The sequence below is a fragment of the Panthera pardus genome, unplaced genomic scaffold, assembly GCF_024362965.1.
Source record: "Panthera pardus isolate Hobbes unplaced genomic scaffold, ASM2436296v1 HiC_scaffold_7, whole genome shotgun sequence".
NCBI classification, from domain to species: Eukaryota; Metazoa; Chordata; class Mammalia; order Carnivora; family Felidae; genus Panthera; species Panthera pardus.
In genome coordinates this window covers 51,172,316-51,198,378 of record NW_026527002.1, presented here as the reverse complement: position 1 = coordinate 51,198,378, position 26,063 = coordinate 51,172,316, and the positions used below count along the sequence as shown (strand labels likewise).

General features: G+C 37.9%; 1 protein-coding gene across 5 annotated transcripts in view; it reads right to left on the bottom strand.

Annotated features, from left to right (window-relative positions):
* Positions 1–26,063, bottom strand: part of OXR1 (oxidation resistance 1) — a 445,002-nt gene that overhangs the window by 194,819 nt on the left and 224,120 nt on the right. The window lies entirely within an intron of this gene.

Here is a 26,063-nt window from a genome sequence, read left to right as displayed (position 1 = left end):
GTAATTTTCTCTCTCCTTCAGTTGCTTTTTTTCTAATTTCTATTTTTATTGTATTGCATTATTTAGAAGAATGATTCTTAACCAGATGTAATTTTACCCCCAGGGGACATTTGGCAACGTTTGGGGATAGTTTGGGTTGTCACTGCTGGGGTTTGTGCTATTGGCATTTTGTGGAGACAGGCCAGGGGTGCCTCTAAACATTCTACAATGTAATCTCCTACAACAAAGAATTATTTGGCCCAAAATGGCATTAGCACTGAGGCTGAGAAAGCCTGATCTAAAACTTCCAGAAACTGTTAAATAACAGTGACATAAGATGGGTAGTATTGACTTTTGCTATAATCACTTTCTCAGTGATAAACTCTAGCAAACTAATGAAAATCTAGATGGTAAATTTATACAGTGTATTACTAGCTATCTTGAAGGCTTTTATCTCATAATAGGATAGTTACAAAAAGTTAATTAAATAATAGGAGAAATAAATCTGGAGAAACCTTGCTTCAAACCTTACCAATCATCCCAGCACAATTACACAATCTTTCATACAAAATTCTCAGGGAGAATCTACTATGTCCTATGATGATAAGTTGCAGCATTACGATTTTTTTTATACATTATTTTTACTTACAGGGGAACACAGAATACTTTTACATAGTTTTATGTCAGTCAAAAAGAGCAATGAGCTTTTCTCTGAGGTTCCTTACACTGCTAATATGTACAAGCTTAACTGCCCTTACCAATTGAAAACAAATTGGATATACCTTAAAGAATATTTCCACAACGTAAGGTTAAACTTTTACCTTCCAAAACAAAATAAACAAAATACTGAAATACATTCCTGCTTACTTGGCCTTTTAATGTGATCAGATTTGGTAACACAAATGCTCATCAAAAGCAAAGGAAAGCTGAAAGTTTGACATAGTGTCGGTTGCTGCGTAACTTTCTTACTACCTGGGTGTTGGACAGATCATGGGTCCCTTTGGATTATATGATTTGACATGAACACCATCTTGTAAATTAAAGAAACACCTTGTCCTCTCTGAAGTTAAGAGGCAGGATAAGAATAGGTATGTCCACATTTAGAATGCTAAGTCATTCAATATTACTCAAGCCAGTGCTTTGGGGAAATCTACAATTCCATCGAAGACTTACAGAGTTGGTCAGTGTGCTCTTTATTGTATGGATATCATTGCACTCCCATTCCTGACCTTTTACGTACAAAGACCCAAAGGGCTAGAGGCTGAAAACTAGATTTATCTACATTATCCTGCTAGTAAGATTTCCATTTAGATTCCATCAATGAGATGGACTCATTTATGGACATAAAGATTTGGAAAGGAGAAGATAAGACTTGACTTTGGGCAAGGGTAGACTTAGGGGTGGATGGCAATGTGAGGTTTTCAGAGACTTCTTGACTCTCTCCTCAAATCATTTTTTTCAGTGTTAGAGACAACTGACAGCATTAGCATGAGCTTCCTGCCATATTTTCACTTCTGTTGTTGTTGTTTTTAAACCAGCAATAGTTCTCTCTGACTTTTATACAGAATTTTCCATAGCTTTGTAGGCATATAATTCCTTGTATTAAGTCCTTTCTTGGTCAACCTTGCTTTCTGTTTTCCTAAGAAAATTTTGGCTAATACACAGTATCGCTCACCAATGAGTATCCACAAGGAGAAATCACCTAGTTGTGCTTGAAGAAACCAACTTGCATGTTTAAAGATGCCAGAAGCTTTTCATAATTTTTTAAAGAAATCAGTAAGAATTACACAATTCAAAGTTTCTCTGTTTTTGTTTTTGGTCTTCTCTTTTGTTTGATGTGTATACACTATTCAGTATCTTCTCTCATGGAATCACTAACTAACCTCTCACCCCCACCCATAAGTACTCAAAACTGAAAGAATCCAACAACATAAAACAAGGAGAAAACAAAGATAAACTGACCATGTCTCACGTGGGGAATTTTAAAATAAAAGTGTGTATAAAAACAAAGGAATAACCACATGCAGCTTAAACTAATCAAACTGCATTAATTTCAAAGTAGGATATGTGGTCAATAAGCCTTTCATGAAATTCTGTGAACGAAGAGTATAATGTTCATTTGGTAGCCTCCTTATACTTTTCCTTACTGATGTTCTATAGAATCCTCCAAATGTCTGTATTTAGACCTAGCCACAGAAGATGTCACCAAGAAGTGCGGACATGTAGGAAACCTCTTCTTTATGCTTATAGTACAGAAAGAAGGCACACATTTCTTCTTAAAAGTTGCAGGTTTTAAGTCAAAGCTAACAAATTGACCAGCCACACCTGAAATCAATTAAATGCAAAATAGAGTTTACCATACCCTCCACAGTTTTGGGGGGGAAACTATTGACACAAACTGTACCCCCATTCATAAAAAAAAAAAAAAAAAAAGAAAGTAAGAAACCAGAGATAGGGTGAAAGGTTTGCTAAAAAAATAAAAAAATAAATAAGAAAAGTAACTTTTGAAATACTGGAACTATATTACATACAGTTTCATTATTTTTTTTCTCATGATCTTAGAACTCAAGCTAATGTGAAATTTAGTCTCTTGCAATGATATTACTTTCTGGTTATTGCTAACAGCATGATCTATTTGAAACAATTATTTAAACTGAATTTACTTGTATTCAGTAATGCACCACAGTTTTATTGGAGAAAATGGAAATTAAAAAAAGAAAAAAAGTCTAACCCACATTGGAAACGCATGATGTTAAAATAAGCTTGATTGCGTATATGTGAATTTTCTCAATAAACTTTGGCAGAAATATAGATTGGGGAGAAAAATAAATCTTTCTTACGAGTTTTTCAAGTTCTGAATAAGAATTTCATGTTTCAGAAGCTTTCCTCCAAAATTTCTTGGAGTTGCTTTATGAAGAGTAACAAAAACCTATGGGGTTCAGAGAAAAAGGATCTATTTTCCACAATCAGGTTTACTGCCAGGTTAATAAACACTTATTGTAGAATACCTACTGTTTGTTTCCTTGTAAATTATCTCATTTTAGGATTTCATGTTGGATAATATTTATAATAATCTCCAAGTGTAACCTTAGCGGCTAAGTAGTCTCCTTAAATCTAAACAGTTATCTTTGAAGGGCTTGGGAAGATCACCTGGATATGTATTAATGATAAAGTAATTTTGCTGTTTGTAAAATAGAGGATGACTTTATCCATTGAAAGTGGGGACATACAGCAAATAGGCCTCTGCTTTTGTACAGAAGACAAATCCTTGGTCTTTCAGTTACTAACTGTGGGATCTCAGGCAAGCTACTTAACCTGTCTGGGCCTTAATTTGTTCATTTGCTAAATGGAGATAAAAAAATACACAACTCATGGGATATACTCAAGATAAAATAGAATGAAACATGTAAGAGTCAAGAATAAAACCAAGTAATAAACATTGGGCCTAGAAAGAATGTTTTTATCTTATCCCCAATGGATGCGTTTCTTCTTTACTACCTTTGAGATATTGGTTTCCTCCCTGGGATCCCTCTTGGGCTGCCCTGTATTTCAACCACGGATGTTAATCCTTGCCTTGCTTCTTGATCTCTCACTGAAATCAACTGTTTCCTGATCCTTCACTGAAATCAACTGTTTTCATAGCTCATCACACCTCAGGGAACTGCTTCGGTGCTTCTAAGGTATAAACCCACAATCCGCTAAACTCAATGTTTCCTAAGTGCTGTAAAGCAAGAATCAACAGTAGTGCCTTTCTTCTCACAGGTGGATCTGTGATTCTCTGATAAAAAAAATTCCTGTCTTGCAAGTTTTATAATTTATATAAGCCTTCAAAGGAAGGTTTTGGTTTTGGGATCAAACCCAAAGAGAAAAGATTTGAGGTAGATATGGCTTTATGATACCTCTTGAATCATATGGTATGCTTTGGCAACAATGAGTGAATCTTGCCTTCTTCTTCACCACTGTATTTCCTGGAAAGGATAAGGTACAGAATAATACTGAAATGAACTTGTATTTCCCAAGGAAAACTAAAGAGAACCTATAGCACGAGTTTATGCTTGTTAGCAAAGGCACATGATTGGGGATAAACGATTTGTGTCACATCTCAGGAGCAGCAATTTGTTTCATGTTAACATGATAGTTATTCATTTTTATTTAGTTACTACATACTATGTAGTAAAGTGTTTCTAAGTGTTTTAAAAATGTGAATTATCATAATCTTGTAAACTATTAATAGGTGTTTGTTAAACATTTATTGTTTCAAAGGGTATCTTAATTTAAAAAATATATTATGCACATTTAATCCTTGGAACAGCATAGTGATTGAGACAATATCTTCTCTTCACAGATTCAGAAACCAAGGTTCAGAGAAATTAAGCAACTGGTTAGCAAAGGAAAGGCTGCTTTCCGACATCACATAGTAACTGGTAAAGACTGGATTTAAATCTGGCTGTCTTTGGCTTTATGGCCAAGGCTTTTAACTTCTTCCACAATGCCACTTACAGAGGGACACTCCCATTTGGGGCAGTAATGCAGAAATACTAGAGAAAAAAAAAAAAAGGGAATCATTTCAGAAGTCTACCAAAATGAAAATAAAAGGTGACTGTGGCCTGGCATATTATATAAAATGGAATAGTACAAACATTACCATCATTTTATGCAAAAATAAAATACAAATGTATCATTTTACAAGGCCAAGTAAATAAAATATAGGGCAGAGTTGTCTTAGTATCCCCTATTTTTTGACGCTATTATTTTCATATAGCCCTTCTTTATATTTAGCTAAAAAGTGATCTGGAACTTCTGCCCATTGGTTCTAGAGTTACACTTTGGGAGCCAGGTAGGTGATAGCTGATCATTCGTCCTTGGGGGTACACAACTGCTATAGTGCATCCCTGAGATCTTGATCATTTAAGATTATATCCCTTTTGGGGCACCTGGGTGGCTCAGTCAGTTAGACATCTGGCTCTGGAGTCAGCTCAGGTCATGATCTCAGGGTTCCTGGGATCGAGCCCTAAGTTGGGTGGGCTCTGTGCTGACAGGGGTGAGCCTGCTTGGGATTCTCTCTCTCTCCCTCTCTCTGTCCCCCACTTCCTCTCTCAAAATAAATAAACATTTTTAAAAAAAGATTACATCCCCTTTTTGGTTTGCTGTGTCACACTGCTGACCGTTCTTTCCGATGAGGAGCAGAATTTGCCACACCAAAATGTCTTTGGCATAAGGACTATTTTAGGCTGATTATTTTTAAGAAAGAGCAGACACGGGAAAAGCTTTGAAAACTAAGTTATGCTTTTATAAGAGACTTTCACATTTATAAGGGAAATCACCACTTGTAAGGGTGTCTCCCTCTCTGTACCAGGAAGGGAAGGATGACTAAATATCTAGAAACTCCTATCAGTGGAGTAGGAACAACTTAAATCTGCCTAACAGCCTTACTCTTGTTTATTGTGCTTTGCCTGGTACCTTCTCATAACTGGCCACCTCCCCACCCCAAATATCTTTTTTTTTTCCCCAAACATCTTTTATCTTAGGTTGAAGATGTTATTTAAAGGGATGGCTTGGGGGATGCCAGGGTGGCTCAATCAGCTGAACATCTGAGTCTTGATTTCGGCTCAAGTCACAATCTCAAGGTCATGGGATTGAGCCCCACATTGGGCTCTGTGCTACATGTGGAGCCTACTGAAGATTTTCTCTCTGTCTCTCTCCCTCTGCCCCTCTCCACTGCTCACATACACACTATCTCTCTTGCAATGCAATGCAATGCAATGCAATGCAACAACACAACACAACACAACACGACACAACACAATACAGTGGTGGCTTGGGCCATTTCAGGGAATTGCTCAGTTTTCCTGAGAATTTCCTAAGTATACAGGAGGTATGCATGTTATTAAACTTCTATTTTTCTCCCCTTAATCTGTCTTTTATCACAGGGGGTGTCTCAGCCAAAAGCCTAATAAGATAGAGAGAAAATTATTTTTCCTCCCCCACAACTCCTAAAATCTATGATTCTTTTTTTAACTCAAATTGTTGTTGAAGGAAAGCAGAATTCACCACCCCAAAATATGTCAGTTTGGCATAAGGATTATTTTGAGCTAAAAGCAAACAAACTCCAGATTCAGGAAAAGCTCTTTTCCTCCCCCTCAACTGCCTTAATTTACATGGGAAAGAGGGTCTGTACCAGGAAGAGAGTTCTTACAGAAGAGAGGGTTTACCTGAGAACCTGACCTGCATAACAGGGCAACCTTTGTGTTCCAAACATCTCCCACCTTCCTCTGAGTGGCTTTCCACCTCTTTTGCCCCCTGCCCCATGGCCCGTATCCCTGTCCTTAGCTCAGGATTTTATATAAGCTTCGAGTGCTTAGCTGCCTTTTGGCCCGTATTTTTATGGGCCTCTGATACATACAAAGTTAAATTTGTTTTTCTCCTGTTTATCTGTCTTATTTCAATTCAATTATTAGACCAGTCAAAGATCCTAGAAGGGAAGAAGGGAATTTTCTTCCACCACTACACTATTAAATCAGGTTTTCTGAAATATGTATACATACAGCTGTCTTTTTGAAACAAAGAGAAAAATTAACACTCAAACTCACCAAATATTAACTTTTCAGTCTGAATCAATTATACAAAATTGGAATCAATTATATAAATGTTAATTTTTCAATTTGAGCCAATCCTTTACAACGTATCTTGTCATATTTTGATCTCCCTCAGCATCGTGTCAGTTTATGTCTTACCTGTCTGCGTCAACGGTACTGGGGAAATCTGAATGAGACAACAGTTTCATATTCACGCCTTGAGGCCCAGTGCCAGGAACCATTCTCTGAGCTGACTCCCTGCCATTTGTCATCCTTAAAGCTAGGAGAATCATCTTGTGATTATTTTGCTCTCTTCTTAGCTGACCACCTTAAGACATCTGAAGGATGGTTCTACCAAAATCAAGATATTTTCTCTATGACATTTTCCTCGTCCTTAAGTCTTTTGTTAACAAAGAAAGGTTTGTTTGACGTGAGTCCTTCTTAAAGGAGTCCTACCCAATCCCACTGCATGACATTTTAAATTAATTTACCATTTTCTAACAACATGTTTAGTGAACTGAATTTTGGTTCCTATCAACAAATTATTGTGATATTTCATCAGGTCATAATGTACTAGGGCATGAAAGAAGCAAATTATAGAAACCCATTTAATTTTTACTAAAAAATACACACACACACACACACACACACACACACACACACACACACCACACAATAACAAGCCTCAAGCCAGATCCTACAGTGAGTTTTCAAATATTGCCAGTATTCTCCTTTCATGGAGAAAATAGGAAAAGGCCACGTTTAGTATTTTGGTGGGAAAAATGCATTAATTATAAAATGCTATTTCAAATATGCACACGAGAAGTAAAATTACATAAGCAAAACTAAGTGCATAATTCTGCATACCAATTATTTATTATTGTTCCCTAGGAAGGTTAAATGCCTTACCCAGTTTTATCAATTAAAGCAATAGTAAGTCACACCTGGTCACTTTACAGTTGATATAGTAGTGCTTATACAGCCATTATGTTATCTAATAAATAACAAAGTTGCCTCAAAGAATAGGCCACACAGCTTGAAGAAAGTGAAATGTCATGGAAAGAAGATATGTTTTAGAGTCAAATGTAGATTTAAATCCTCTTCCTCCTCGTTACCAGCTGGGTGACCTTGGACAATTCATGGGGTATCTCTGGACCTCATGCGTACTGCGAAGACGAAAAATATCCACTAGTACAAAGTTTTTATGATGAGAAGATGAAGTGATAATGCACTGGGGTCCTGCTTGCACATGTGCTCATAACTACTGGTTCCTTTCTCCTTCCTCTTCCCCACTTTGAAGAATCTAGCTTCACGTGCATTTTCCATGCTCCACTGAACTCAGCTTTTTGGCTTTACTGCACTCAAAACACCTACTTGTATGCTATTCACAGCTGTGGAGTATGTCAGACGTTTTGGGGGTCATGAAACCCAAAAAAAAGGACAGAGCCACCAAGAAAAGATTCGTTCCCATTAAGGGATTTAATTGTTACAAAGGTTGCTTGTTTCAGTGGGATAATACAATATGGGAGGGCTGCAAGAAAAGACAAATCATGATGAATGGTTGGAATCATAAACAGGAAATAAGCAGGTCCGACCTGAAATTTGTAAATCTTGGGAAAAACTAACCCAGCCTAGTTTTAGAACAACAACATTTAATGAAAGAATACTAAAAATGACACAAAGCAGATAAGGCAAGTAATTGAACATGTTTTTAAAACTAAATGTTATTTGAGCTGAATTTAGAAAGGTGTTGTGCCAAAAATCAATGCTCAAAATAACTTCATTTGAATACAGCACTTAATAAAATGCACTTCAGTTAAAATTATTAAAATCTAAGAGTCAGAGGCACAAAGGAATCTTTAGGAGCATGAGGATATGACATTCCCTAGTTTGTGGGATGTGGGAGTTAGAATCCTGAGACAAGTGACCCAGGTCCAGGGCCCCGCAGTTAGTTAGGAACAAATGTGGGAAGAGTTTCAAGTTCATCTGATTTTTCCAGTCCCCTTTTTCCACTATTAATGATTACGTACCTAACCCTAAGGCCAGCTGAGGGTCTCTCTATCCTACGTGTCTGTGTATATTCTCCCTATCTCTGCCCAAGTCAGGCAGGACAAGGAACTCAGTTCTTCCATCTGTTTCCACAGGAAGTCCAATCACAGCCAGAACTTCATGATTTGCACAAACTTTGCTGACAGCTCAGGAATCAGAGGTAGGGGAGGTGGGAAGAGGATATGGGGCCCAGCATTAACAAAGAACATTGGGTTAAAAGATGGCTGAATATATGGAGAAGGGTCTGGAGAAATACAGATTTATTTCTCTGGAGTTATATATTTACATTTTCAAGGAGACTAAAACCCTCAGTGATTCTGTTTATTTGGCAAAGGACTGTGAAATCTTAGGGACCTTTCCCAGAGAGGATTCATTTACATCAAGGACAAAGGTGTTTTGTTTTGTTTTGTTTCCCTCTTTCCAGAGGGGATCAGGGCAGCTGTCCAGCTCCTCTATAAATGTCCAGATTCATCACGTCAGGGTTTCTGCAGTACAAGCCCCTATAGATAGAGCAGACATCTTTAATTATGTTGCTGCAAGGAGACTCAGGAAAGGGAACCCATGATTGCTTCTGTTGTAGGTAACAAAACGTCTGATCGAGAAACCTTATTTTTGCTTTCAGTACAAAATAAATAAATATGGATATTAAAAATTTATCAATACTGTATTTTCCGTAAGCTAAAACTGTTACTAACTAGCTATTACTTCCCCTATTGACTCCCCCCTCCATTTTCTTTTTCCTTCTTTGGCGAAATAGCAACTATTTGTTACATATTTACCAGCCAGACTCAGTATGAAGAGCTTTACGCATCACCTTTTTTAAAACTCACAAAAAGTCTAAGAAAGTACTTTTATTCCCAATCAAGAGCTGAAGAAGCTGATCAACAACTCTGACCAACACAATAGGTGAACAGTAGAGCAAAAGAACCAGTAAATTTCTAATTTCTAACATGTCTCTTTCGTGTCAGAATCTATGTTACTTCTGTTGCTTGCTCTTCAGGAAACTATACAATATTGTCACAGCTCATACCCTGGACTAATCAAACTCAGGAACTGCTAACATGTCTGAAATGCCCAATTTTATCTATTGATACTATAGGGTAATTTGTGTGTTTTATAATATGAAAACCATATATGTATGTGAGATAATATCCACGTTCTTATTTTTTTTTAATCCACATTCTTGGGATGCCTGGGTGGCTCAGTCCGTTAAGTGTCCGACTTCGTCTCAGGTCACGATCTCACAGTTTGTAGGTTCAAGCCCCAGCTCGGGCTCTGACAGCTCAGAGCCTGGAGTCTGCTTTGGATTCTGTCTTTCTCTCTCTCTGTCCCTCCCCATGCTCACACTCATACTCTCTCTCAAAAATAAATGAATCAACATTAAAAAATGTTAAATGCACATTCTTATTCTGAAAGTTTCTTATACCACACGCGTTAAGGGGTGGCAGCTAAGCAGTTTGTTTTGAGGAAGCAACACAAGTCTTAATGATAAATTCCAGGATGATAATCTGGGTCCAAATATTGAAATATATCTTATATGTGTTGCCAAATGAAGAAAGCCTTCAGGCTTGTCAGACTAGCCTTACTATTCATGGACCAGTAGTCTCAGCATCACCTGAAGTCTTTCTACAAATGCAAAACTGCGGGCCCTGCCACGGGTCTACCGGGTCAGCACCTGTGTCTTAATAAGACTCTCCAATGCACATTAAGTGGAGAGAGCAATCCTTTAGAATCGCTTTAGGGCATTAAAGCTTTCCCCTCTGAGTCCTGCTGATGAAAAGTAAAACCTAACCTTTCCCCCGTTCAGGTGGTGGATCATGAAACTGCCTTCCGACTCTGAGTCATTTGCTTTCTGGTGCTCATCCTTAGGTTTTCTACAAGTCCCAAAATAGTGTCGGAGAAAGTTCTCAGACCGTGTGATGTGTTATGACTCTGCAACAAATAGGGTGTTTAAGCAGAATGAATCATAAGTGTGATTTACACAAAAAGGAGAGACTCGTGAATACTGATTTGATACTGGAAAAAAGAGGTTTTGAGATACATTGACTTGTCTTTAAATCAGATAAAAACCATCTGCCTTTAACATCAAAAGATTTTTTTTTTAATGTCTACTTATTTTTGAGAGAGAGAGAGAGAGAGAGCAAGCAGGGGAGGGGCAGAGAGAGAGAGAGAGGGAGACACAGAATCCGAAGCAGGCTCCAGGCTCTGAGCTGTCGGCACAGAGCCTGACGCGGGACCGGAACTCACAAACCAGGAGATCATGACTTGAGCCAAAGTCGGATGCTTAACTGACTGAGCCACCCAGGCATACCTAACACCAAAAGGTTTCTGATGTGATATTTAGACATCAACCCCAGTTCATCCCATTTTTCTTGACAGATATTATTACTCTAGTGAACTGAAATGGGAAGTGATGACCAAAGAAGGGAACCAAAGAGATCTCTCTTTCTATAAAGAATAGTTCCAGCCCACCTCCAACATAGCTTTCATGTACAGATTTATTAGAGAATAAATTCTCTAATCATAGCATGTCGGGGTCCCATCACCATAATCTTCTTTGGCACTTTTGGTCATATGAATGACATGGTTTGATTTCTCTCCCGAGTAACTAGCAGAGGCTAGGAAGGACAAACTTCCTGGATTATAGAGCTGGAGGAAACAGCAAGGATCGCCTCCTGTATCCCTGACCATCCTTCTTCGGCCTCCGGTCTCATCCCACCCCTTACATCTAGGTCAAAATATTCTTCTTACTTTACTCACCTGTCTTCAGAAACTCCTGTATCCCTACATGCCAATTTGATTGGATGACTTTATTCTAAGCTGATCCCTTGAGGGCCAGAACTGCAGCTCCAAACTGCCCATTTCCACAGGTGCTTCAAGCTCAACTGATCCCCAGTTGAACCCTATATCCTATTTTAAAAGCCATCCTCATGGGGCGCCTGGGTGGCTCAGTTGGTTAAGCATCTGACTTCGGCTCAGGTCATGATCTCACAGTCCATGGGTTTGAGCCCTGCATCAGGCTCTGTGCTGACAGCTCAGAGCCTGGAGCCTGCATTGGGTTCTGTGTGAACCCTCCCTCCTTGCCCCTCCCCTGCTCATGCTCTGTCTTGCACGGTCTCTCTCAAAAAATAAATAAATAAAGCTATCCCTGCAGCCTTTTCTATCTTTGTAAATAACAACCCCATTCACCCTGATATTCAAATTTGAAATTCAAGTTATCCTAGAAGCCTCCAACAAAACATAATGTCAGTTTTAAGAACTAATTTTTTTCTTTGTATCAAGAGTCAATTCCTCACCGAATTGTTGATTTTGTTGACTTTCTCAGGTCTAGCTTCCCTCATGTACTTAAATTTTAGTTTTAGGCTCCTCTTGAGAGGGAACTTTTAGGTTTTTCACATTTTTCTTACTCTTTCCATCTCTGTAGTGTGTCTTCTCTTTCCATCCAGTTATTTTGTGCTTATCTCTACAAGCCCTCTGAGACTCCCAATCTGGAAAAAAGTCTTTTTAAAGTTTATTTATTTACTTTGAGAGAGAGAGAGCACATGCGCTAACAGGGGAGAGGCAGAGAGAAGGACAGAGAGAATCCCAAGCAGGCTCCAGGCTCAGTGCAGTGCCTGACCCAGGGCTCGATCCCATGACCCTGGGATCATGACCTGAGCCGATATCAAGAGTCAGACACTTAACCGACTGAGCCACCCAGGCGCCCCCAGACAAAAGTCTTATATGGGTGGCTCCTAGCCCATGCTGTCAGTGGGTACAAAAATAGATCAAAATAACAAATAAAGGGGTGGCTTCTCCTAGGCCCAGGCTGCAAGCCTTCCTCTTTTTCCTCTGGCTTCTGAAGCTTGCTAGTGCCACCACCTGGGGTGGGCAGCATCACAGCTTTTTCCAGCCTCCTTTCATAGTTGGGAACCCCTGCTTAGGTCAAGTTCAAAGAAGTGAAGGGGGTTCTATTCCCCTGCCATTTAAACAAACATTTCTATTTGAGAATAGTTTTTATATTTACCAAACTGTGCTAAGATAGTCTAGAATTCTCATATACCCCACCATCCAATTTTCCCAATGATTAACATCATATATCAGATATCACGTTTGTTATAATTACTGAATCAGTAATGATATACTTCTGCTAGCCAAAGTCCATACCTCATCTAAATTTCCTTACCTTTTACCTACTGTCCTTTTTCTGTTCCAGGATCCCACCCAGGATCCTGCATTGCATTTACTGGTCATGTTCTCTTGAGTTCTACTTGCCTGTCACAGTTCATAGGGTCCTACTAGTCCTAGTCCCCCTACTGAAATTGAGCACTTCTTGGCTGTCCCTGACTATTTCTGAACCAGAGCTCAAAAGGCCCAGGGCTTCAATGTTCATATATTGTTATGTGTTTTTACCCCCTTTTCTGGCCCATATAGATATCCATTCTGTTTACAAAAGAAGATATATCTTCTTCATTGAAAAATGTTAGCTGTTGTTTCAGGTATTTACAACCTGAAACTACAGGGGCACCTGGGTGGCTCAGTCATTTAAGTGTTGGCTCAGGTCATGATCTCACAGTTTGTGGGTTCGAGCCCCACATCGGGCTTTGTGCTGACAGCTTAGAGTCTGGGGCCTGCTTCGGATTCTGTGTCTCCCTCTCTCTCTGCCTCTCCCCACTCACGCTCTGTCTCTGTCTCAAAAATAAATAAACCTTAAAAAAAATTTTTTTAAATCTGAAACTATAGTATGAACTGGAAAATCTTCCTTCTTCATTTCTAGTTGATCATCAATTCCTTTAGATTTCTAGATCATCTCTCTGTAATTCTTTCTTGTCCCATTGCTTCTGCCTTACTTTAGGCTCTCACCACTTTTTATTATTTTGATACTTTGCTTTGTATCTAATATTCACTGTGTGCCTACTCTGAGCCAGTATCTATTAAGCAATCTGTACACATTATCTCATGCAAACCTTATTACAAACCTAAGTGGTACATGGTAATATTTTCACTTCCCAAATGAAAACCAGAAGTTCAGAGAAGTGATTTGTCCAAAGTCACAGAGCTACCCAGAACGGCCAAGCTAGGATCTAAACCCTATGTAATCCCAGAGCCAAAGCTCCTAAACAGTACACCATATTATGTATTCAGCCCTTACACCATTTGTTTGAAAGACTTTTCTGCCTCTAGGCATATATATCCCCAACCTATTCTCCATATGGTGCTTGAAACGTCTCTCTATAAAGAGACTTTATCAAGGCATTTCCCTAGTCAAAACCCTTCAACAATTCCCAATGCTTAAGATTAAGTCCAAATTCCATAGTACAGCACACAAGACCCCCATTTATTCAGCCTCTCATCTTTCTGAAGCCTCATTTCCAACTATTGGCACTTGTCAGTGGTGCTCAATCACTTATTAAGTAAATGAATGAACAAGCATTCTTAAAACTGCATATTGAAGTTCAGATAGGCTTATACAGGAGTGGAGGTAAAAAATAAATGAGAGCATGACAAGAGGGAATTATTATTTATATTTCTCTCTTTTTTATTTAAATGCATGTTTTTGGCTATACCCTCCCCATCCCATTCACCTTATGTGTATTTACAAGAATGTTTTGCACGTCACAAAAGATCTGTAATTTGACAGTTATTTAAAGCAGGAAGTGAAACTCTATAGCTCCAAACAGCATTCTAGATATCCTGTTTCTCAGAGTAAATATTATTCTACTGCTTTTGCTACATCTTGACTCACTTGAAATAGTACTTGAAAAAGACTTCAAAGACACTTAAACTACCTAATTGGAAAGGGAATTATTTTGAATTGGTCTATAAAACACTCAATAAACAGTCCTAACATTCAACTCTCCATGAGCACCTATGATGTTTTAGCTCCAATATACTATTGACAATACTTTTTGTCTCCTATGGCTTCAGGAACTACGAGATGAAATCAATGTCCTTTCTATCAGCTTATTAAAATTTAAGCAACACATAAAGTCCAAGGATCCTTGAGTACAAATGCTAGCAAACAAAATATTGTAATGCAGTAGATGGGCAGGCACTATTTAAAGTCTCACCGATTTCTCTGATGATGGGCTATTTTCCATATACTGAATGTGTAATGTTTTTAATATTTATAACACAGTTCTTTTAAATTAAACATATATCAGTTCTTTCCACAAGACAAAATGTACCAGAAGACTTAAGACTCAAATTTATGAAAGACGTTTACCAAATAAATGACCAAATAGAATAGAGGAAATGGGATGCTGAGGTTCACTGGCCATGATTACAGGGACAACATGGGCTTTCTCCCCCAGGAAGCATCCATCTAAATTACTAAAAACTTATTCATATAATATTTTGAAGTTATTTAACTTTAACATACATAGTAACATGAAATAGGTTAATTAAGAGATAATATTACTTTAAAACCACCTCATTTGATTCCTCTTAGTAGGTATTTTTACCCAGTAAAAAGCTGTTTCTTAAGCTAATGTCTTCAACATAGTATTTTCTGTACCCTGAACTCATGTTTCCAGTTCAAATCCATGTATCTTTTTATTCATAGATTGTACTAACACAAAGGCTTTTAATCTCATAGTTTCTCCAACTGATCTCAAAGTTTGCATTAGTGAAGTTTAAAAAATGCTCAGTAAAGGCCTGGCTTGCATGGAGAAGTGTATGTGCTTTGCTGTAAATCTATTACAAATGGTCACCGAAACATTTATAATTGAGTTGTTCAAAGTAATTAACTGTAGTCAAAGTAGTTTCAAAATATCTGGCAGAAATAGCAATGGAAGCCTTCCCCTCAATTGTGCCTGGCTTTTAACTATTTTTATTCTTCTAAGTAATATTTTTTTGGTCAGAGTTGTGAACATGGTCACCATTTCACTGAGGAACATAAATCCTGATTTTTTTTTTTTAAATGTGTGAAGAAATGTCTTTAGTATGAATTGGGAAGAAAAGCCAACTTAAAAATAATCAGGAGATACCAACAACTTTCTTTCTGAATGTGTGAAAAATCCTTGGAAGCTCTTTAAATTCATACTGTTTAAAAAAAATGGAAATACTGGGGAAATTAGGACACATATTTTACTGTTCAAATTGACATTAATTCTACCATTAAATGTTTACAATAAAGTGGTCTTTCTTAATCATCTGTTATTTTCTTCCCCTAGTCATGGTTCAGTGAGACGGAACATTCCTACAAGTGTTGGTAAGTGGAAAGGGCAAGTTTTGATTGCCTACAGTGCTAAAGGGCTTATTTTAATAGGGATTTAGCAAATTTCAAACAGGATCATGAATATTTCTCAACCATGACACAATGTCCATTTTAATTATTCCACAATTCTAACTAGTTTTAATTAGGCTGTTTCGAAATCATTAAGTAAATTGACAGGTATAATTTGTTTTTAGTAAGTTATAAGACTATTAGCTGCAACTCAAACACCTTTCTGTGAAAATTAATTAAAGGAAACCTCATTTAAAATGGAATCAGAAGGCCAGCAGGGGGAGCGCTCACGCCTTATCACTAGTCTTTAATTACAGACCCAACAGGAAGCGACACACCTTGCCAAACCACACTACTCTACCCCCTCCCTTCTTCCTGCCACCAGCCCAGCCAGTGAGAGGCTGTCACAACTCAACCAATAAAAAACCACTATACTTCTAACTCCCAGTTTACACCAGTGGACTTTTTATCACAGTGCTCCCAACCCTCCGGATTTCCTCTGTAAAAGAGCATCCCTCTCCTTTACCTCTGGTCTTCTACGTTTTTGCCTTAGCTTGCTTGTCCTGAATTGCAGTTCTCTGCTATTCCCGAATCAACATATTTTTAAAATAACTGAAAGTTATTTAAGTTGTTATAAATAACAAAAAGTTATAAAGTTGTTTAAGGTTAACAATACCAATACAAGCTGCTCAGGGAAACCTCAGCTTTATTGACATTTTGTAATCCATTTATCACAACCGTGATTAAGCTGTGTTTCTTGGTCCTGACTTGATTACTTCTGACACAGAACAATCACAGAATTAGAGCAAAAAAAAAGAATAAGGCAAATGTACAAAATATGGTGCTAACCCAGGAAAATTAGAGTTGGCAAGCTTATCTGCCACATTATGGGTACTACCAATCTAAAGGGATATCAAACAAACATTTTTCTTCCTTCTGAGTACATACTGCTTCTTAGTAAGGTTTAAAATTGTATAAATATGTAGTAAAAAAAATATCTAATTTCTCTAGGAAGACATAAAGCTTTCATATTTATTCTAGAGTTGAAAAGAAGTTTCTGCTGGTGGGTTCTCCTAGCCTTCATGTTTGAAAGTGGGTTTTAAATGGAATGGATTATAAAAATGACATAAAATAAAAACCCAATTAAATACCTCTTCAACACATACACACAGACACAGATGCATATATTGAGTCCTTAGGTCTATTTATCCCACGAAAGAACAAAAAATTGAACTTGGATTCTCAATATCCTTAAATTCACTATCTTAATAAAATTGCACATTCGTATGCAATATTTATAAAAAATAAAAGAAACAACACTTCTACACATGTGGTGGTCCTCAAAATTTGTGAAAAGCCCAGGTCAATTTGGGAAATTTCAGTTTCATGTATCACAAGGAACCTCAGCAATGGAATAATTTTCCCTAAAGACTCTTGTGACTCAGAAAATACAAGAAGTCATCAAACTGTCAGAACAGACTTCAAAACAAAGTCATTTTTCTCAAGAACATGATTTAATTTGAACCCTGAGAACAGTTATCCATTTTAGTTTCTGTGCCTATAGACAGTGACCCGTATGTCAAGATGGCTCTGCTGATTAAATCACAGAGACTTTCTGCTTTTGCATGAAGATTCTTCTAGCTTGGAGAGAAGGTTCTGGTTTAGGGGTGACCTACTTTCATGCTGCAGAATGTGTTGCCTCTAGGAAGATTACTCTTTCCCATTTTTTTTCTCTCCTGTTACAGTGTTTTCACTTTAGAGTTGCTCTTTTTTATTCTTATAATTAAAAAGTCTGGCTTCAAAATGAGAGGCATACAAGTTATATGATATTTTAAAATGCTTAGTGTACTGCAATTAAAAAGCAGTTAAAATATGCATCTTGCTTTTCTCTTTTTAGAGTTTCCAAACTAGTTATTACTGTTTTAATTTTGCCAACTACTCAAAAGAATTCCCAGGGAACCCCTAATTCTGCAGGCTCTCTTTCTTAATATGTAAGCAGCCCAGGGTTAGTAAGATACAAATTTATATTTAACTGTGCTTCATTAAGTTTGCAATATTGAAGGCATTCTATCTTTAAGGCAGGGCAAAAGACAAGAACACTTGTCTTTTCAGAGTTTCAGAGTTTACAATTTCACAGACCAGTAAAATTTCAAAGGACTATTCTGGTGGACATTTCCCAATTTATTTTTGATAAGCAATGAGATTTAAAAAGAACAAATCTTATTTAAAAAGCCTACCAAACCAAAACATATACTATGCCATCATTTCACAAAAAGGCAGTTCATTTTAATACAGGGAAGGAGGCAGGAAAGAAAGAAAAGGAAAAGGAAAAAAAGAAAGGAAAGAAGGGGGAAAAGGAAGAAAGGAGGAAGGAAAAGAGGAGTAAGAGAAAAGAAGGAAAGAACAGTCAGTTTAGTTGAATAAATTTAATTTCATGAAAAAACTAATACTCTTTCTTAATGGTCTGTTTCACCATCAATGGTATGGACTTGCATTGGGAAACCACTCACTGAGATCTCGGTCAATGATGTTATTTCATTTTTGTTTCGCTTCTGAGAAAAGAATGTGATCTGAAAATGTACAGAGGCCAAGGTCTTTACTATTAGTCATCCATCTATGTAGATTCTTTCCTTGGTTTCGCACTATACAAAATGTGATCATGAATAAATCATTCAACTTTCAGAGACTTAATTGCACAGAATGCTGCACGGTGGTCAGAATATTTATATATATATATATATATACACATATATATATATATATACACGTATATATATATACGTGTATATATATATGTGTGTGTGTGTGTGTGTGTGTATATATATATATATATATATATATATATATATATATATATTCCACGTACCCTTTAAGAATGTTACAAGCAAACACTGAATTCAATGAGTATTTGTTAGAGACCTAAAACACTGATAATGTGTATGTTAAAATGCTTTGAAATCTATTCATGTTGATCAGATTTGGGGAAAGTGTGACCAGTTATGAGGGAAGTTTCGGTTGAATCCCAACACTATTCTAGGGAGAAAGAGGAGCTAACATAAAGCCCCGGGTATAGCATACATAAGAACACCTTTGGTAAATCATAAGGAATTTGGCTTAGCTAGGGTATAGGGCTGGGGTCTGAGATAAAGCTGGAGAGCACATAGGAGCAGAAAGGAAAGGTCTGTAGAGCAACAATCCTATGTTCTGGGGCGGGGCGGGGGGGGGGGAGGGAAGGAACCACTGCAGGTTTTTTTTTTTTAAGCAGGACATATAAGGTGACCAGATCTACAAGGATCAAAAGACGATAGGCTTGCGTCACATAAATTCCAGGTTAAGCTTCACATCTTGGCCCAGGGATTACTTGTGCGGGCTGTATCCTTGATGCACAGCAACAGTAACAAGTTAACACTGATTGAGAACTTCCCAATTCTAGGCACTAGGATGAGCACTTTACGTAGATCATTTCACTTATTCCTCACCACAGCCCTTTCAGTAAACGCCAGTTTTATTTCCTCTTGTAAGTGAAGATGCTGGGCTCTGAGATTCCAAGTACCTTGTTTATGGTCATACATATAGCACGGGGAATGGGATTCCAACTTAGACATCAATTCCAGAGGCCAAGTTTATCACCATTGATTGTTACTCATTTGAGCAAAAGAAGGCGCTCTTAATAAACACAGGGAATGATTACACCTCAGCCTTCCTGACATTGATAACAATCATTTAGGATCTTTGAGCGTTGGTCTTTTCCCTCTAGGCAAACTGACTTCTGAACCATTCTAAAGAGGTTACAGCTATACGTTAAGAAATAAACAAAAAGCAAACATTCCGGTAACATATAAGAAAACGTGTTACATTCTTTATGTAATTTCAATATTCTATACTACAGCTTAATCCACATGTTTTGTTCTTTTCTTGATAGAAATGAAAATCCATCTGGACACCACTTCTTTAAACAATGCCAGGCAGCTTGAGGAGCATTACATTTCCCCTCAATCATGTTCTTCTTCATGCTGCAAATGTCAATTCCATTAGTCTTTTCAAAACCTAATTCTGTGCAAGGAAAGCAAAAATGCTTTGAAAAATCTGTTATGAACACATCTAATGTCCTGTAATTGACACCATCCTAAGTGATTTCTTAGGACCGTATAAGTCATCTGACAAAATTCATCAAATAAAAATTATATGAGATTTAAACATTTTATAGAGTAACTTTTCTATCACCTTTCTCCCTTGTTTTGTTTGTTTTTTTTCCTTTAAATACTCCTCATTCCTGGGGCGCCTGGGTGGCTCAGTTGGTTGGGCATCTGGCTTCGGTTCAGGTCATGTTCTCACAGTTTGTGTGTTCGAGCCCAGCGTTGGGCTCTGTGCTGACAGCTCAGAGCCTGGAGCCTGTTTCAGATTCTGTGTCTCCCTCTCCCTCTGCTCCTCCCCCACTCGTGCTCTGTCTCTCTCTCTCTCTCTCAAAAATAAATAAAACATTAAAAAAAAACTTTAAATACTCTTCATTCCTTGGCAATGTGCTAGATACCTGACTGTTTATAGCCTATCTTCCCCACTAGAATATAAGCACCTAAGTTCATGAACTTGGTCTTGTTTACTGTTGTATTAACAGAATTTCGGATAAGACCTGGCATGTAGTGAGCATTCACTAAATATTTATTGACTTAATAAATGAATAGATTCATAAATGAACATATTTTCATACGTGGAAGAGTCTGAATTATACACATCCCTCACATAAATCCAGAACTCACTCATCTGAATATAAGTGAAAAGTACTGTGTAAAAAACATTGACTAACTCATCATAGGGGGTATCTTGCAAAGAGGAGGTGTTCCGGTGACATTAATACAGACAGAATAAAAGGCAGAGACTGAGTCATGAGAGTAAACAGGAGATTAAAGAAGGTGAGCAGGCTGTCAGTTCACATGACAAGGTAAGGACCTGATAGTGAGAGGTCTCAAGGGAGGGAAAGCTCCAGAGGTATTATTCATCAGGACACCTGAGAGCCAAGGAGCCTCCTTATTGGATCTGCTTGGAAGCTCTGTTGAGCCAGAAACCTGAGAAGGCTAAGTTCCACCCTGGTCTGCCTTCTCTGTGAAGTTGCACAGAGCATTAGCATAAGTAATAAAAGAGGGCTCTGATAACTCTAAGGTAGATAGGTAGGTAGATAGATAGATAGATAGATAGATAGATAGATAGATAGATAGATAAAGTGGAAAGGCTATATTATCTGATTCACCATTCTTCCAAGAAGATGTTCCTGAAGCCTCCGAAGCTCTTCCTTAAACTGAACTCTTAGCCAATTTCCTTCCCTCCTCCTCCACTAGCAAGGGCAAAGTTACTCCTCACAACCTCCACTAGGACCACGTTTTCCCTCCTCTTTACCGCCCCCAAAGTTTATTTAGCACTTACTCTGCACCTCACACTGTACTCAGTACTCAGACTACTGAAATTAATGGCATCATTCCCTCCCCATAGGAATTGATAAAGGGGACAAGTGCGTGCCAGATGCTAAGGGAGCTTAAACACAAGGAGGGCAAGAGGTGATAAAAGGCGACTGTATCTATGGAGCTAGTGAAGAGTCCATGAGAGTCCTTACAATCTGGTGCAATTTCTCCATCTTTTGGATTCCACAGCACTTTGAGTGAGCCTCCCCTAGCCTCTGCTGCTCCCCACTCATCCCCGCACCACACACACAATGTCATTAGGGCATCTGTCTTGAATTCTACTCACTGGTATACCCATTTTTACCAGGCACTCTCCTCTCCCACCCATTTGATGACTGTCTTGAAAGCAGGGCTCTCTGTTTTACTTTTCTTTCTATTCTCATCAGCACTGCCTGTAAGGTTTTCACAGAGGAGGGACTGATCAGGGGCTCATCAGCATTTGGTGTTTCATGAATGACTGACTGTGAGGACAGCCAGTCAAGAGTTGTTTTATTTTATAAATGTCAAGGAAGTTGTCAGAATGGGAAGACATCAGCACCTTTTACTAACAATCACAGAAGGTGGAAAAAGAGGTACAGATTCTAGCTCTAGATTCTAAAGCAAGGAACAAATACTACATAGAATTATACAGATTCACCTTGGGAACAATGGGGCATTTTTGGATCCTGCGTGTAGTGTCTTCTTTACTACCTCTATGCCTAATCTACAATTCTTTCACAAGTCCTTACATATGGTTCTCTGAATTAAAGGTATCAAATAAAAAGCACATTACAAATATCTGAGTCTACTATTTGGTTTTGTCTTCTGTCTACCTGGGACGATGACAAGAATGTCATAGAGTGCCAATGTCAAAGAATGCCAAACTCCAGGAGTTTTATCTAGCAGAAACAATGGAGTAGTGACAAATTTTATTCTATTTTCATTTATTAACCCACCAATTTAATGCTGGATCATTCTAGTTCTAATTAATCCTATCATTTAAAAATAATAACATAATTTTAAGTATTTGAAGGACTTCAAATATCCAGTCCAGTGATTTTTCAAACTGTAGATCACAATTGATTAATTATTTAATTGCTTCAGTGAGTTGACAGAGCATTAGGATAGGATAAAAATCAGAACAGATAGTGACAGAATTTTTTTTTATAATGTTTTTATTTATTTTTGAGACAGAGAGAGACAGAGCATGAGCAGAGGAGGGGCAGAGAGAGACGGAGACACAGAATCCGAAGCAGGCTCCAGCCTCTCAGCTGTCAGCACAGAGCCCAACGCGGGGCTCGAACTCACAGACCGTGAGATCGTGACCTGAGCCGAAGTCGGACGCTTAACTGACTGAGCCACCCAGGCGCCCCATGACAGAAATGTTTTAAGGAAGTTTTGCTTAAGCTGTGCTGGTAGTTGAGTATATAGTGCTATATACTGGGTAAGTGGTATAAAATATGTTAGGCAGAATACTAAGAGGGTCCACAAATTCTTCATCCTTCTGATCTTTTTTTTTTTTTTTTTTCAACCCTCTGATCTATATGCATGCATAATCCCTGGGACTGTGAATATGATGGACATGACTCTCATAATTAGGTTCTGCTGATTTTCAGACAGGGAGATCATCTGGGTGGGCCTGATCTAATTACCTGAGCCCTTTAAAATCAGAGAGCTTTCTTGGCTAGCCCCAGGAGACGTAGTCAAAGATTCAGATGAAAAGGATCTGAAGCACAGTTACTGGCTTGAGGATGGAGGAGACCACATGGCAAAGAAAGAGAGTGGCCTCCAAAGCTGAGTGTGGCCCTCACCTGACAGCCAGGAAAGAAATGGGGACTTCAGTCCTACAACTGCAAGGAACGACATTCTGCGATAAGGAGAATGAATGTGGGAGCATTTCTTTCCCTAGTTGAGCCTCCAGATGAGAACTCAGTCCACCTAGCACCTTGATTTTAGCCTTGTAATGTACTGGGAAGAGAACCAAGCCATGCTATGTAGAATTCTGACCTACATAACTGTGGGCTGCTAAATGGGCATTGTTTTAAAGAGCTGTGTTTGTGGCAATTCGTTTCACAGCAAGAAAAACTTACATAGTACTTCATGTAGCCAGTTATGATAATAAAAAGAGAGTACGAGACAAAAGATACTTAGACACTGATCTGATCTAAATCTTTCATTCTACAGATTTGAAAAAATTAAGGTCCAGAGATGGCAAATAACTGCAAGATTATACAGTTAGTGACAGAAGCAGGGCAGAAAAAGCTCTTTCCTTACATGGTCCTGATATTGTGATTACTTTCCTTTTCATTTATGTGAAGATTCATATATTTTACATCAATAGAGAATAGCTTTTCCCCTACTTATTACAAAACAAAGAATTGTTATTATACTTCTTATAAGAAGGGTTAATTCTCTTATAAAAAATGAGTTTATGCTGTGTCATTTTTTTTGCTGCTATATTAGGTTTAATATGTTTCTATTGTTAGGAATAATTGAGGACCTGAAACTATTGTCTATACAAGAAGACTAGAATATCTTTCTTAGAGTTCTCACAACAGAAAATAGATCCTATACATCAGTTCATGAAGAATAACAGCTGTGAGGTCAAAACTAATTTCTAGAGAAACCCACTGTACCACCCACCCACTAAAAGACATTTAAATAACTTCAAAATGTTCTATTTTTTTAATTTTAAAATCCTTTAATCCCCAGAATCATCACTTGCAATTAAATATAGTATTTCACTTAAATACAGTACTGCTTTCACTGCAAAATTTAAATGTAGTACTCAACTTGGCCACATGAGGGCTCCTAGGTTTTGTTTTGGGGTTTTTTTTTCAGTTCAGTGAACCATAAATTGAGACATCGAAAGATAGCTTTCAATGAAAGGGCACATTGGCTGGAGGACGCGTTAGTTGGCATGGTTTCCTTAAATGAGATTATCTGAGAATTGAAGTAAAAATATTACCCCACTGTATTACCCATAGAAACTCCTTTGGCTCACCTCTGCAGGTATCCTTCTGAATAACACAGAAGCCGATTCTGAAGTGTCACAAGGTTAATTTCATTTGCAGAGTCTGCTATCTCTTACTCATGGCTCCTTAACTTCTCTCAGGCTCTATCCCTCATCTATGAAAATAAAGACTGTAACACCTACCTAACAATCTTCACTTGTACCTGGTATATGGCATTACCAATTAGTGGTAGTTTTAGTTGTTGTTATTACTAACACATGTATTAAGGAATACTGAAATATACTTGTTTTGTGAAATAATCTTTCAATACAGATGATCACATAGTTGCTAATATTTCGGCCTTGAAAATAATAGCTGTGGGTCCACATTAGTAGAAGGGTTATATGAACACATTAAGTTTATAATTCAGCTATCTGTTTTAACATAATAGACATGCCATTGGCATGGATTATGAATCAAATTGTTGAAAATCCAATAATTAAATATTCACTAGTGGTAGGGCTATTTAAAGATCATTCACAGTTCATCTTTCTGCAATCCAAACTCACCATTTAGACTTCTATTTTCTAGGTTCGTCTCTTTATTCATGTGGCCAAACTGGTCATTGTTTCTCCCTCATTTTCTCATCTTTAAGGCATATTTGGTTTATACAATAAACTTTATTTTCTGAAGGCAAAATACTGTTTCTTCTTATCCAGTTAATAAGTCAGAGAAGCAATAGAAGGTGGTGGACATGTTGAAGGACGGGAGGAGAGGACATTGGAAAATAGAGACGCAGTAAACTTTACGGGCTTTTCTAGTTGACTGATTTTTAGAAACATGCTACTGTAAGTTTTAAAAATGTAAACCTGCACTTGTTGCCACTGTCTTATATCAATTCTTGTTACTTGACTACTGATATCCTCAAAGACACCATGCCTGCTATCTCTTGAAAAATAAGACTCGAACATCTTCATCTGAGAATAGGGCACTTGAGAGTAGATACAGGAAGAGGACATAGAGTGGTGGAAGGGGAAAGCATGGTTTTAGTTGCCATATCCTGAAATAGTACTAGACCAACACGGAAGCATGTCTTCAAGCTTGAAGGATACAACCTAACCCAAAGACATAGGAAAGTGACTTGACAAAGTCACCCAGAAAATTGATGTGGGAGTCAGAACTAGAATCCGGTCTTCTGGTTGTGATCTCTAGAGAAGAACCCTGAAGTATCTGAGAAAAACATTTCAAACATCCCATATTGGGGTAGTTAGGGTGGTGGATACCAAATAAAATGTGACCCCTTTGATGTAGCTTTGGTAAACCCATTAAGCCATAGTTTCTACTTCTAAGGCTTTTGGATATGACCAAATATCTCTAGAATGAAATAATAAAGCAAGGCCAAGCATCCACCTCCTCTTCCTGGGTAGATTTATCTCCCCTATGCATCATCCTCCACCATATATGATATACTGAGCAACTTTTGTCTCAAATAGACCTAAAACACTGAAAATTGTTATTAGAAAGCAAGGCCAAAGACATAATGGACAAATATTGGTATATAAAAGTTGATAATTCAACTTATTTACTTAAAATCCCAATTAAGTGATAAAGTTCAAAATTACAGGATATTATTTTATACAGGAAAACAGGCCCATAATGCCTGCAAGACTCTATCCATAGCTGACGACTTTCTTAGATGATGGGTTCTATACGGGATTCAGTCCCTCCAAAGTGAAGTACTGTGCAAGGCCAATTTGCCTTCCCTCAGACTCTGTTTTCCTAATGGCTTTGTTAGTCACAGGGTGACATCAACCACTGCCTTAACAACCTGACAGAACAGGGTCAGGGACTTGAGAGCCTGGAGGGA